Raw genomic sequence first — 16,094 nt, 5'->3', positions numbered from 1 at the left:
CCATGCACTGCGATGAAGAGTGGCCCCCACTTGCCACAACTACAGAAAGCCCTCGCACAGAAACGAAGACCCAACACAGCAAAAATAATAATAAATAAATTAATAAACTCCTACCCCCAACATCAAAAAAAAAAAAAAAAACAAAAAAAAAACCACACACTTGTATTTTCACAGTATGTTGTGGCCAATCCCCCGTGTTAGTGCACCATGGTGGCATCTCACTTTGGTAAACAGCTGCAATAACGTTCCATAAATTGGATAACAACAATGCAACTGACCAATCTGAGAAGAGAGAGTTGCAAATGCTAGTTCTTCACATTGTATTGGAGCAACTTCCAGCAAACAGTAAATATATCGAGTTCTTGTAAAGCTGAATACCTTATCTATAAAATGGGCAAAACAATACCGCCACCCCCCCCCATAGCATTATTGTGAAGATCCAGTGAGTGTTACAAACTGTGAAGCAAAACATGGTGCTGCCTTTTCCCTGGCCCTGTATGAGGTAGACAGACAGAATAGAGCCGAAGCTGGGCAACCGCTTATGTGCCGCATGTTAATGTTGAATGCCAAAGCTCGGGGCAATTCATCAATGAAAAAATCACGACACACTGGTCAGAATGGCCATCATCGAAATGTCTACAAACAATAAATGCTGGAGAGGGTGTGGAGAAAAGGGAACCCTCTTGCACTGTTGGTGGGAATGTAAATTGATACAGCCACTATGGAGACTAGTATGGAGATTCCCTGGAAAACTAAGTACAGAACTACCATATGATCCAGCAATCCCACTCCTGAGCCTGTATCTGGAGAAAACCATAATTCGAAAAGATACATGCACCCCCATGTTCAACGCAGCACTGTTTACAATAGCCAAGACACGGAAGCAACCTAAATGTCCATCAACAGAGATGGCATAAAGAAGATGTGGTGCATATACACAATGGAATACTACTCATCTTTAAAAAAAGAACAAAATAATGCCATTTGCACCAACATGGATGGACCTGGAGATTATGCTAAGTGAATTAAGTCAGACAGAGAAAGGCAAATATCGTTATGATATCACTAATATGTGGAATCTAATAAAAATTGATAAAAATGAACTTATTTACAAAACAGAAAGAGACTCAGATCTTGAAATCAAAGGGGAAATATGGGAGGGGGAGGGATAAATTAGGAGTTTGGGATTAACATGTACATACTACTATATATAAAACAGATAAACAACAAGGTCCTACTGTACAGCACAGGGAACTGTACTCAATATTCTGTAATAACCTATATGGGGAAAGAATCTGAGAAAGAGTGGAATATATATATGTATAACTGAGTCACTTTGCTGTACACCTGAAACTAACACAACATTGTAAATCAACTCTACTCCAATAAAAATTCTGAAAATATATAATAAATAATGCAATGATTAAAAAAACATGACAACATGTTTTATACCAAAGCTAACTGCTTTAGTATTTCAATTTTAGTCAGTTCTGTATTGACAGAACTCCAAAGAGCCTTGCTCTCCTCTTGTATAGGGTGGTCCCTGTTCCCGTAGGCAGAAACCACTGGATCTTCTTTACTCATCAAGAGGAAATGGCAAAAGGCTATTTTCCTGTCTGCCCTAGAAGATAAAACAGAAATGAAGCTGGGGTCTTTTCCAGTGCCCTTCAGAGAAGTGGGCTGGCAGTGCATCTGGATGAAATAATAAATGGTTAACACCAGTGAGATGTGGAAGATAAGAGCCTGAAGGGCCAGTCACAAAGACGTCAGATTAATAAGGGCCCTTTCTGTCCCCTCTCTCTCTCTCTCTCTCACAAGCGATACTGTGGCAACTCATTTCTTATTAGGCCTGCAGAATGGCCTGCAGCTCTGTCTCCAGGGCACTGGCTCATTTGCACATGACACCTTCATCTTTATTCTTGAATTTGGCATAAAAGAGACCATGACCAACATCAAGGCCTTTGGGTTTTAGGAGGGAGGAAAGGAAGAAGGGTGGCTCTATTCTTCCGAGTTTCTAAGGAAATATATCCCACATCCCAGCAGACTCTTGAAGTTCCAGCGTTACAAAAAGCAATATTTACTGTAGCTGAGCTGGATGAACTGTAAGACTGTAGGATCACAGGATCCACAGCCACCCTCCAGGGACCTCAAATGCAGGCCAAACTCAGGTCACGTTGAAGTGCACCTTGAGCTGAGCAGAGGAAACTGGTCATCAGACAGATTTCTGGTCAATGAGATCAGCTGTCCTTGCAGTTAATTAAGAATTCTTTCAACTTCTTTGATTCTACCCTGGGTTATCAATCTCATCATATAATAATTTATTGGCTTTTCATCAAAATACTACAGATCATCAAAATTGCTGAAGTGAAGACCCGAACTTGAAGCCCATTTTTTTTTTTTTCCTCCACTCTTGATGGCTAATGAGTATTTCTACTTCTTACCTATTGCTGAGACTCGTGAAATACTTTGACAAATATAGTTTTGGGGCTTTCCATTGGGAAAATGTTTCTATGAGCAAAAGGCAGACCTTCCTCTTTTGTCAGGAACAAAAATCCATGCCCCAGAGTATTCTCCTGGCAGTGATGACATTCTCCTGTTGCCTGTGGGCCTGGCTCTATTCCACGCTGTATTTTTTCAGACCAGGAAAGTTTTCCTTAACTGGAGAAGTACACTCCTATCACGGATTTCAAGACACTCCTCTGCTTTCACTCTCAGGTGTGGTATTGTTTGTGCTGCTGGCTCGGAAGTGACTTTCAAACCCATTGTTCAAGTGTCCCCAGAATGAAGAAGACAAACCATCCCATCAACAGAACAATAATTTCCACTTAGGGGAAAAAACACATCTTGCCAATTTCAGTTCACATTGTCCCCAACACATCTGCAAAGCTCTCTGCCCTGAATAATCTGTGATGCATAGAGTATAAAGTAAAAACCCCTCACATGGAATGACTAATAGAGGCAAAGGCGAAACAGCTAACAATGAAAGCAAACAGAAAAAGAAAACAGCATGAGTCAAGGGCCTTGTCAATCATAAGAGAATGGTTTTCACATCTAATCAGCAAAGATTAAAGGATGGATATTTAAGGAATGGAAAAGAGGGTGCCCTTTAACAAACAATTGATGTAAGGTGAGAAGGCAGTGCAATAGGTATGAGAAAAAAGAAGTTTGGAGTCAGACTTGGGTTCAAGTACTGTCCCCTCTACTATGAATTAATTGGGTCTGAGGAGGCCACCTAACTAGCTTCTCAGCCTCATTTCTTTCTTTTTTTAAAAAAATTAATTTATTCATTTATTTTTGGCTGCACTGGGTCTTTGTTGCTGCATACGGCCTTTCTCTAGTTGCGGCGAGCGGGGGCCACTCTTCATTGCAGTGCGCGGGCTTCTCATTGCGGTGGCTTCTCTTGTTGCGGAGCACGGGCTCTAGGCGTGCGGGCTTCAGTAGTTGCAGCACACGGACTCATTAGTTGTGGTGCACTGGCTTAGTTGCTCCGCGGCATGTGGGATCTTCCTGGACCAGGGCTCGAACCTGTGTCCCCTGCGTTGGCAGGCAGATTCTTAATCACTGCGCCACGAGGGAAGTCCCTCTCAGCCTCATTGCCACCATCTGTACGTGGAGATGAAGTGAGCAACAGCCCTACATCCGCCTTGCTGGGAACCAGTGAGAATCAGATGAGATAATGGACTTGAAGTCATTACACAGGGCTATATGAAGTTTTGCATCTCTAAAGAGAAAGACGGCATTTGAAAGAGCGGAGTTGGCAAGTGAGGGGAGGTGACCGTGGCCTGTGAGAGCTGGGGGTGGCCTGCACCTTCAGTCTCACCTCCCACAACCCCTTCTCCCTGCTCCAGGAGGTCCCAGATCTTCAGACCTTTCCAGTGGGGTGCGGGAGAGACTGTGGGCATGGCACTTGCTGTGGAGCCCTGGGATTGCCCTCCTGTTCACCCTGAGAGCCCTCCTTCACAGTTTTTCTGGTGGTGGCTGGGGGAAGCAAATGCATCTTTGAAATAATAATGAATTGAGTTAGCAGCAGACTCAGTGATGGGGCGGTTGGAGTGCTGATGAGGGCCATGGTAACAGCTTTGAGAGTCTCTGAGACTTTAATTGGAGCCTGGAGTGCAAGAGTGATAACCTGAAATGGTTTCATTCCAACTCTGACTGTGTACCCTGTTCTAGTGACTTTTGGGCTACAGAGGGAGAAGGAAAAAGCAAAAGGCAAAAGCACAGAGGAAACAGAAAAGAATGGAAGACACCCCAATAACAGCAAGTGCCCATTCTGACTTGGCAAACCCAGGGAGTGTCGTTTCCCTCCTTCCCACAATTCATAAATGTCACTTCCTCAGGTTCCTTGAGTCCCCATGGCCATGCCTGATCGAGTCCACTCTAGGGCCTGTAGGATGTGGGAATATAAATGCATGGACACATATATCTTGTGTATGTCTTCTCCTCCAGGAACCAAGGCCATTCCTGAAGAGGAGGACAGTGGGATCAAGGCCAGAAAAGGAAGTCCTGGGTTTGAGGGTCTTAAGAAAAGCTTAAGGTGAAGGATATTTCCCTAGTCCTGAAATGTTCACTTGACATCAGATTTGACTCTACTCAGTGTGTGATATTGGGACTAAGCTTTGAGCACTGGGGTTAGGTCTGGGATAAGAAGGAAGTTCGCAGAAGATTCAAGGCTTTCAGCCTGGCTGCCACCAGAAGGAAGCCCCAAGAACAGAAGCTCTAGGGATGTCCCCTTCCCACTCACCCGGAAGTCCTTACGAGGCAATCTGTAGAAACACTCTCTGCATTTTCTCTCTCGTGGGAGTGTTTCCTCATCCACACCAGTAATTCCCAACCCAGCCATGCATCAGCATTCACTGGGGCCTTTCTTTAAAAAGTACTCACTCCCAGGTACCCAGTCTTCTCCCTGTTTTACCAAATCAAGAATGTTGGGACTTAGACCCAAGAATCTGGTTTTTTTTCCCTCAATTATCATAATATTAAAGTATCAGAAATTCAAGTAAAAGAGTGGCCCTAAATTCCAATCCAAAAGCATATGAATTTTTTAATTGTTAACTTCTAATCCCTGACTATGAGCATATTTAGCATTTTCTTATTTTTCATAGTACCATAGAATTTGGTATTCTGCAGTTTTCATCGACATTACCTGATGATAAGTTTCTGATTTCACACTAGTTTTATTCTACCTCCCTGCTCTCCTTTTAGATAACTACTGTTAAAACTTATTACATTTTTTTCCCGCAAACACTTTTCTATGCCCATACATCACATGCTAATATACATATGCACATTTTTGGCTGTTCCTTTTTTTTTTTTTTTTCTACAACATGTATTTCCGTATGTTGCTTTTTCACTTAATGCATTATGGAAATCCCTGCAGGTTCCTAGGTGTAGACGTAACTCATAGGTGCATAGTATTCTATGATGTATTAGGGTTCTTCAGAGAAACAGAACCAATAAGACAGAGATTGATCTCTCTTTCTCTCTCTATTCTTGGGTCCGAGTCCCAAGATACTTGATTTGATACAGCAGGGAAAAGTCTGGTTACATGGGAATCAGTACCTTTTTTTTACATTCTTTTTTTATATTCTTTTCCATTACGGTTTATTACAGGATATTGAATATAGCTCCCTGTGCTATACAGTAGGACCTTGTTGTTTATCCATTCTAAATGTAATAGTTTGCATCTACCAAGCCCAAACTCCCAGTCCATCCCTCTCCCTCCTGCCCTCCCCCTTGGCAACCACAGGTCGGGAATCAGTACTTTTTAAATAAAGGCCCCAGAGTGATTGTTGGTACATAGCTGGGTTTGGGAACTACTGGTATGTCTGAGGGAACACTCCCATAAGAGCCCATCATAAGAGAATGAGAGAGAGAATGAGAGAACGATATCTTCACACCATGCACACATACACACACACACGCAAAAATTCAGAATGGCTTAAAGACTTAAATATAAGACATGATGCCATAAAACTCCTAGGAGAGAAAACAGGCAAAACATTCTCTGATGTCAATTGTATCAATGTTTTCTTAGGTCAGTCTCCCAAGGCAATAGAAATAAAAGCAAAGATAAACAAATGGGACCTAATCAAACTTATAAGCTTTTGCACAGCAAAGAAAACCACAAACAAAATGAAAAGACAACCTATGGATTGGGAGAAAGTATTTGCAAATGGTGCAACCAACAGGGCCTTAATTTCTAAAATATACGAACAGCTCATACAACTCAATAACAAAAAACAAAACAACCCATCAAAACATGGGCAGAAGACATAAACAGACATTTCTCCAAAGAAGACATACAGATGGCCAACAGGCACATGAAAGGATGCTCTTCATCGCTAATTATTAAAGACATGCGAATCAAAACCACAGTGAGGTACCACTTCATACCGGTCAGAATGGCCATTACTAAAAAGTCGACAAATAAATGCTGGAGAGGATGTGGAGAAAAGGGAACCCTCCTACACCGTTGGTGGAATGTAAATTGGAGTAGCCACTATGGAAAACAGTATGGAGTTTCCACAAAAAACTAAAAATAGAGTTGCCATATGACCCAGCAATTCCACTCATGGGTATATATCCAAAAAACCAAAACCACTAATTCAAAAAGATACATGCACCCCTATGTTCAGAGCAGCACTATTGACAATAACCAAGACATGGAAACAACCTAAATGTCCATCAACAGATGAATGGATAAAGAGGATGTGGTTTGCATATACACACATATACAAAATGGAATACTACTTAATCATAAAAAAAGAATGAAAGTGATGCCATTTGCAGCAACATGGATGGACTTAGAGATTATCATTCTAAGCGAAGTAAGAAAGAAAAAAGAAAGCAAACACCATATAATATCACTTCTATGTGGAATATAAAATATGACACAAATAAACTTATCTACGAAACAGAAACAGACTCACAGACATAGAGAACAGACTTGCGGTTGCCAAGGGGCGGGGGTGGGGGGAGTGATGGATTGAGAGTTTGGGATGAGTAGATGCAAACTATTATATATGGAATGGATAAACAATGAAGTTCTACTGTATAGCACAGGAAACTATATTCAGTATCTTGTTATGAACCATAATGGAAAAGAATATGAAAATATATGTGTATATATATACATATATATGTTAAAAACTGAATCACTTTGCTGTATAGCAAAAATTAATATGACATTGTAACTCACTTAAACTTCAATAAAATAAATTAAAAAAAAATAGAATGAGAGAATGAGATTGAGGTTGATTTTAAGGAATTGGCTCATGTCATGGTAGAGGCTTGGTCAAGTCCAAAGTCTGCAGCTTAGGCTAGAGACCCAGGGGAGAGTTGCTGTCTGATTCCAAAGGCAATCTTTTGGCAGAACTCCTTCCTGCTAAGGGCAGTCAGTCTTTGTTCTATTAAGGCCTTCAACTGATTGGATGAGGCCCACCCACATTACTACAGAGTGTAAACTGCTTTACTCGAAGTCCACCTATTTAAATGTTAACCTCATCCAAAACACACCTTTACAGAAACATCCAGAAGAATCTCTGACCAAATATCTTGGCACTGTGGCCCAGCCAAGCTGACATAGAAAATTAACCATCACACATAATACGGATGTATTCTAACTCATTCATTTCCCAGTGCATTTCTCTAGTGATGGACTTTCAGCCTTTTTTCTTTATCCTTTTTGACTCTATAAACAATGCTCATGTATCAAAATTCTTTTATTTCCACAGGATAGAATCCCAGAAGAAAGATTATTGGGTCTAATGGTACGCTTATTTGTAATTTTAACAGATGCTGTTGGATCATCTCCAAAAGGAGTTTTTATTGCTTAGAACAAACTCTTAGGGTGATTCTGGTACCCTAACTGCCAGTGAGTGCAAAAATTTAACTTTTTCTTCTTATGCCAAGGTGTAAATATTTCCAAGAAATCTTCTCCAGGGCTGAGACCTTAAAACCTTTCTCATTCAGTGTGGTGACAACTGAGGTCAGCATATCTGAAAACTGATATTAATTTCGTATTACCCACAGGCATGAAAGGTGGTGCTATGGGAAGAAGAGAAGAAGGCTTGGGTACCCCTGCTAGATCCAGGTCAAGAATGATGCACGTTCCTTAATTTGACTTCCCCGTTACCTTTGTGACTGCTGGATAATATTTTGAGATGTTAATTTATGTGCTTTTTTCCCTCTCCTCTGTCCTATTCTTTCCCTTCACTTTATTCAAGCTTAAGGGAGGCATATGCCTAAGAAGAAAGTATAAGTGGCCAGGGAGATTTCTTGTCCCACACAGAATGTAGGAAATTTCTGCAGTGCTAAGAGGAAGAAGAAGGTTTGCAAGAAAACAAGACTGGCAGAAAAATCAGGGGGCAGATTCTAGATGAAAGGACACCCCCAAGCTAAAGTCAGAATACGAGAAAGGGCTGCAGCTCCTGAAGCCATGAAGATCCCACTGAGCCGCCTGGCAGAGAAGGAAAGACCTCGAGGAACAGGGGCTGAAAGTCAGCCCTCAGTTGATGTGACCCTTGGCTGCCTCCCCAAAGGATTTGCTGCTCTAAGCATAATACCCCCACCCAACTTTGTCTCAGCCTAAGACTCCGGAACTGTGGTTCAGCCTTGGGTCAAAACCCCAATAATAACTGACATTCATCATAAAGATATTAATCTTTAATGACATAAAGACATTAATCATCTTGCCAGTAGAGTGGAAGGCTTAGAGTAGAAATTATGTCAGTTGAAGGCAGGGTTTCTCAACCTTGGCGCTACTGATATATATGTATTTTTAAAAATAAATTTATTGGGGCTTCCCTGGTGGCACAGTGGTTGAGAGTCTGGCTGCCGATGCAGGGGACGCGGGTTCATGCCCCGGTCCGGGAGGATCCCACATGCCGCGGAGCGGCTGGGCCCGTGAGCCATGGCCGCTGAGCCTGCGCGTCCGGAGCCTGTGCTCCGCAACGGGAGAGGCCACGGAAGTGAGAGGCCCGTGTACCGCTAAAAAAAAAAAAAAAAAAAAAAATTATTTATTTATCTTTGGCTGCATTGGGTCTTCGTTGCTGCGTGCCGGCTTTCTCTAGTTGTGGTGAGCTGGGGGCTACTCTTTGTTGCAGTGCGCGGGCTTCTCATCGCGGTGGCTTCCCTTGTCACGGAGCATGGGCTCTAGGCGCGCGGCCTTCAGTAGTTGTGGTTCACGGGCTCTAGCGCACAGGCTCAGTAGTTGTGGCGCACGGGCTTAGTTCCTCCGTGGCACGTGGGATCTTCCCGGACCAGGGATCGAACCCATGTCCCCTGCACTGGCAGGCAGATTCTTAACCACTGCGCCACCAGGGAAGTCCCACTACTGATATTTTGAGCTGGGGGATTTTTTGCTGCGGGCTGTCTATCCCGTGCATTGTAGGATGTTGGCAGCACTCCTGGCCTCTATTCACTAGACACCAGTAGCGCCCCCTCTTTGCCCCCCTCTTTGAGGATCAAAAATGTCTCCAGACATTGCCAAATGTCCCCTGGGGACCTATATTACACCTGACTGAGAATCACTGATTTAAGGGAAAGTAAAGAAAGGTTGGAATTCTTGAGTTTGTGGACAGAGATTCTTACGAGCGACATGTACTTACATCAACTCTATTCATTATGCTGCCAGAGGCCAGCAAGACATTGAGCTTCTCCCAGAATTGCCTCCCTGACAAATGTTTTGCTTGGGCTAATTATTAAACATTAGCTTTCATTCTCTGAACAACCTGTCAACAAGCGGATGACATCCAGAAATGGAAGGACATGCATCTTAATCACACCTACGGTGGTTAATGGGTCAGTGAGGCGGCGTTCAGAGTACTCTGATCCCTTACTGACCTTTCCCAAGTTGGGACCTGTCAGCTCTATGGCTGTGCCAGACAGCAGCGGATGCCTGTTCTGGACACCCTGGCTGCCCTTCAGGGCCTTTTCGTTTCACACTAATAAGCCTCATTTAGGTTTTGCATTACAGAGCGGCAACCAAACGCTATTGCTGGCAAGGGCAAATTGCTGATGTCCACGGTCTTTTCCAGACAAGCAAATGAATGTGATGTTTTCTCCACCTCCTCTCTTCTCACTGAGGAGATGATTCTTGGAGATAATCCACTTGGTTATCTACGGATGTGAACATAATTTGGAGGCAGCAGTCATGCCAGATGGCCAGCTGAAGCTGGGAGCCCTCCCTGAGTGGATTTCTGAGCCACATTTTTCACTCCCTGGAGGAGCAGAGGAGAGGGTGTGTATGGATGGGGAAGGCTAAGCTTTGCACTTCTGAAAGGGAGGGAAGACTGAGAGAGGCTGGCATGAATGGCCACTGTCCTTGCCAAATACGCACGGCGTGACTTAGGTGAGCGCTTGAGAAAATCTCCTGAGTGCTGGTGTGGACAGATCCTAGAAACAGGATGCCTAGGGCAACTGTGGAATGCCTTTCCCTGGAGGCTGGGGCTGCCTGGGCGACGCTCCTGCCTGACTCAGCCAGCCCAGACGCTCAGGGTGATCTCTCAAGGTGTGTCCTAACTCAATGACCCTTAGATCTGTGTGGGGCCTGGGGGGCGAGGGCGGGATGGGCAAGACAGGGGACCAGTAAAGTCCAGCTATGGCGGGTTGGTTGCTTCAATGAGCACACGAGGAACTCTGGCGAAACTTAGCTATTTGAACGTGCATCAGAGTTCACTGGAAGAAAAGCCCTGGACTGAGAAGGAAAGAGAAGCAAAGAGGGAGTGGGAGGAAAAGGGAACCAAATGAGTGGGAGGATATTGAGAAAGAAATCAAACCAAAGACAAATGAAAGGCCATCAAGACTTGGACAGTGACATATAGATTTAACATAATGGAAAGGAAGAAAATGAGGTTTCAGGATGATGAAATATGCCTGTTTCATCATATCAATTTTTAAAATACATATTTCTTTTTGATTGCTAATTCATTACTGAAATACATCAGACTGTCATCTTTTGTCTTGCACACTACGTCCTGGGGGGGAAAAATCCCCTTGGCTTTGGTTTTAAGAGTCATGGTTCTGTCACTTAGTATGTGACTGTGGGCAAGTCTTATTTCCTCTTTGAGCCTCAGTTTTCTGATATTTAAAATTAATATATACAATACCTGACTCCTGAAGTGTTATGAAAGTCAAATGAAAAAAAATGTGCGTACAAACTCATAAACTATATACAAACTGGTAATTATACTTGTTTACAACAAAACTACAGTCTTTTCCAATTCATTCTTCACCCAGCTTTCAAAGCACAAGTCTGAAAACATACCTGGTTTAAGGAGTTCATCTCTAAAATGCTCCTTGGTTCCCCATGGCTTTCCAGGAAATGTTCACACCTCACAGCTTAGCTCACAAAGCCTCCCCAGTCTGGCTTCTGTGTACCCTGCTGCCCTCACCTCTCAAGCCCAAACTCAACAAGGTAAGCATCCTAAGTTATCTGCGTTGCATTCTCCTAATGCAATTAACACTTGCTTTCACCACTTGCCCTCAGAGAGTCTCAGTCTAGGGAGTCTTGCATGGGTCTTGCTGGCAGGGAGCCTTGGTTCAGGCCTGCAGACTGAAGTACCCACTGGGCCAAGCAGGGAACATCAGCAGTGAGTGAGTCAAGAGACGCAGGCCGTTACTACTTGGACTCAGTTAACTACCTTGCTTTGCAGAAACAGGGTGCCAATCTTGTTAGCTCTTCAAGAGAATGCCCTCCAATCCAGATTTTTATATGAAATCTCCTAACTTTTAAAGCTCGACAAGAAATTTTAAAAATCTGAAACCAAGTGTTGTTCAAATAGAATATGTCACAGGGCTGCATATGACTATGAGCTGCCATTTTCAACCCCTGGCCTTATCTTTCATGTATAGTGGAATGACAACAAAACTAAACATACAAAAACAACAGGAAATGTTAATTGCTGCCCTGATGTTTCTTTACTTGATCAAATCATTCTGGTCCTCCAAAATGCTGGATAAGCATCACCTCTATGGGAAGCCTTTCACTTCCCACTCCCCCATCACTCCATCCCCTCTGCCCTCTCCCTGGGCTAACCCTGATGACTGCATAATCCAAGATGGCTACTGAAGCTCCAGCCATCACATCTGTACTCCAGGCAGGAGGATGGGGGAAGGAGGTGAAGTGCCAAAGGGCCTTCTCCCAGATGAATCAGTCCCTCTCAAAGGATTTTCAGAAGGCTTACCCCAAAATTTCACTTTCATCTCATTGTCCAGTCCTAGCTGCAAGGTGTTAGGGAGATGTAGTGTGATTACCAACTAGAATAAAATCAGGATTTTTTTTTTAAAAAGGAAGAATGATTATTAACTGAGCAATCAGCACTCTCTTCCATACTTACTGACTTGTTTCCCTGCTTCTCCTACTGGTGCTACAATTTATTCTCCGAACAACCATTGATCCTAAATTGGATTGTAACATCCTCCCCGATTTAAGCAATTTTAAGAGCTTCCACTGTTCTTAAGACAAGAACATAAGCTTCAGTAAGGCTTGAAATGCCTGTGGGACCGGCACCGCCCACCTCTTCCCTCACTCTAACCTCTGACTCTCCTTCTCTGCTCCACCTATACTTGCACTATTTCAGTTCCTTGAATGTGCCAGGCTCTTTCCCACCTTTGCACAAGATGCTGTCCCTGCCTTGAACTCTCTGCCTCCAACTGATGGATGCCTCCAAGCCTCAACCGAAGTGTCACATCCTCAGGGAGGCCATGCTCACCACCTCAGTCCGTGCAGTTCCCCATCCCCGTTCTTCTTGGGTCTACACTCTCACCCTTGACCTCCCCACGGTTCAGGACACCGCGCTGATGTCTGTGCTCATCTCTGATGGCCAGTCTTCCTTACGAGACTCTACCTGTAGTCAGGACAAGGGAACATGTTGGGCCTGCTCCCTTCTGCATGCCTTCCAATGCCTGATAGATTAGAGGCGCTCGGTAAATATTTATTTGCCTGAATCACTAAGATAGATCAGTGTGTTTGTTTGGCCCTACTGGACTTACATAGGTAAAGGGTATGTGAGACTCAGCCAAATGTTTACAAGTCACCCTGTCTCCCCAAACCTGTCTCATCACAAAAAGTGATGAATCGAGGATGATCTCAGAACTTGCCCAAGTAAGCACTTAGTGCTCAAAGCACGCACCCCCCTTTTCCTTCCTGGTTATACAGAGTAGCCTTTCGAAGCCTTCCCAGCTCAGTTGTTCTACGGGTGATGAATGTCAAGTGGCTGCTCCCACATCCCCAATTCAGTGAAATGTATTCATCAGACACCAGGAATTAAGCATCCGCAGGGAGAAGATACCCATTTGTTTACATTTCGGGAAACCAGCTCGAATTGCTTCAACCTAAAACAAAAACTAACCCTCAAAATAAACAAACACAACTTCATGAAACTATTTGCCTTTAAAGCTGTGCCTCATAAAGGAACAGAACAACACAAAAACTAGGAAGGAATTCTCAAGAAATGTATCAGGCAACATTATCTGAGGGTGCAAACTGAAGGTGAATGGGGAATACATAAACCAAAGAGCTGGCAGTGTCTACAGCTGGGGCAGGGAGAGGCCTCTCAATTATTGATACTCTTCCTTCTATAGACATGTGTGATGCATTCCACACTGGCTCAAACGTGTACAGAGGGTAAGAGGAGAGAAGACTTAAGATTCTCTTACCGGCCCAGAGTGCTGACATTTCTTTTCTGCTCCAGTTGCAGCGGGACCTTGAGAGTTTAGGGTGATGCTCTCTGCCCAGATGAACTTGGGCAAAGCGCTGGAGGATGGGAAGCCCAGCAGATGTCAACACGAGGATGGTCCAAATGAATGCAAGTTTATGCCTTTCCTTCTCCACGGGAGACCCTGGGAGATAGTATCTCACAGCCTCACACCAGATGCTAATCAGATTATATCCAGATGCTCTATGAACATGTGTCAGCAGTTGAAAAGACCTATTCTAACTGGGACAAACTTACTTTTTCCAATGCTGTAGGTAAAATGCACAAGTAAAAATTAAAGTACAAAGGAAGTCCAGGTTGAGCACATAGTGTATGTGCTTGCAATAAGTCTGTGTGAAGGAAAAGAGTGAGGAGAGAAAGGAATTAGGCAGCTCCTCTAGCTCCCTTTGCTTAGAGATGACACTTCTCATGGGTTTAAGATTCCGTCCCCTGATTTGAAGGCTATCTAGGTTTTAGTAAATCCTCTTTCTTTCTGGTTGACTGGGGGGGCTCCTAACGTTAACAAGCATAACTGAGTTTCATACTGAAGAATAACCCCAAGTATTTTCTTGTGCCTTTAGTGCAGAATTTATGTTTTTCAACAGATGCTTCAACCTCTGTTTGTTGAGTGCCTACCTTATGCACGGGGCAGCGGGGGAGACACGAGGGAACAGCGGCGTAGACAGCTGTGACCTTTTAAGGAACTCAGAGTGTGGTAGCAGAGACAGACAAACAGGAAATTGCAACACATGTGGAAACACTGTGATAGAGGGAGATTAAGATGCTAGGGTCCTCCAGCTTCAGCCTGGCGAGGGGGATGGTCTGAGAAAAGTCTCCAGGGTGAAGCCATAGGGTGAAGGAGCCGGGGAAAGTAGAGGTGAGAGAATGGTGTCCTTCAGGTAGAGAAAACATGCCCCGTACTATGTAGGTGTCTGTAAATCACACAAATTCCGATTAGGAGATAAATCACTAAAACTGGGTAAAAGTATACTGGGCTTGACCAGAAAGCAGCAAGTTCCATACAGTTAGACATATGCAGAGACTGGATTAAAATTTCAGGGAATTATAAAAAGAGATTTCTAGACTAGATAGGAGACTGTACTGGGTCTATGGCCCCAATCCCAGAGCCACCCCAAATACCCAAAGGTAGAGTTCAGGAATGTGGATCTGTTTGAAAGCTCCCTAGTTAGTCTTTAGGCAAATAAATCAAAACCACAGTAAGATACCATTCCACACCCATTAGGTATACGAAGCCATTAGGATGTGGAGGTAATGGAATCTTCTGTATTGTAGGTAAGAAAAATGACACAGCTGCTGTGGAAAACTGCATGATGCTTCCTGAACAGTTAAACATACACTTACTATATGATCCAGCAATTGTACTTCAAGGTATATACCCAAAGGAAGTGAAAGCAGAGACTCAAACAGACATTTGTACACCCTTGCTCCTAGCAGCATTATTCACAATAGCCAAAAGGTGGCATCAACACACGAATGGACTGACAAAATGTGGTATATACATACAGTGGAATATTATTCAGCCGTAAAAGGGAATGCAGTTCTGACACAAGCCACGACATGAATCAACCTTGAAGACATTATCCTCAGTGAAATGAACCAGACACAAAAGGACAAATAATTAATATATGATTCCACTTAGATGAAATATCTAGACTGGACAACAGAAATCAGACCAGAGGTTACCAGGGGCCAGGAATGCGGAAGTACTGCTTCATGGTTACAGAGTTTCTGTCTGGGGTCAAGAAAAATGTTTGGAAATAGTGGTGATGGTTGTACAACAGTGTGAATGTACTTGAGGTCACCGAGTTGTGCAACTGAAAATGGTTAAAATGGTAAATTTTATGTCATTTATATGTTACCGCGATTGAAAAATAAACGGCTTCCTTGCTGATTTTGAAAAAGGCCGCCCATAGAGTAGTTTTGGAGAACCACTGGACTAGCTCCTCATACAGGTCTAGGTGTTTCAGAGGCTAAAAAGCCAAAGCATTTGCACGGCATTAAACTAGAAAAAACTGTAGCGTCTTCCTATGGGATATAGCTAGCTTGTGAGCACAGATGAACTCCAAGCCTTTTTGGGATCTGCCCGAGCCAATAACGGGCCTCCCTCTGATGAAAACAGTCAATGAAATCCAAGGTCTTTCTCCAGGGAGGATAGAAGGCTGGGGGTAGTTCACCTTTCTTGCCCACTTCCATGAATCACCCGTGGGAAAATTCCATTTCTTTGTGTCAAAGCTACCCAACAGAAGCCAGCAGACACCCCAAATTTCATATGCACACACACACTCTGAGTCTTTGAACTTGCATCAATCTCCAAAAGGTGGGAAAGCAAGAAGGAGGGTATAGATAAGTGTCTCAGCCTGGGTTCCCTAAAAA

This window comes from Phocoena phocoena, chromosome 10 (assembly GCF_963924675.1).
Source record: "Phocoena phocoena chromosome 10, mPhoPho1.1, whole genome shotgun sequence".
Taxonomy (NCBI): Eukaryota; Metazoa; Chordata; class Mammalia; order Artiodactyla; family Phocoenidae; genus Phocoena; species Phocoena phocoena.
Note: the sequence above shows the minus strand (reverse complement) of the source record.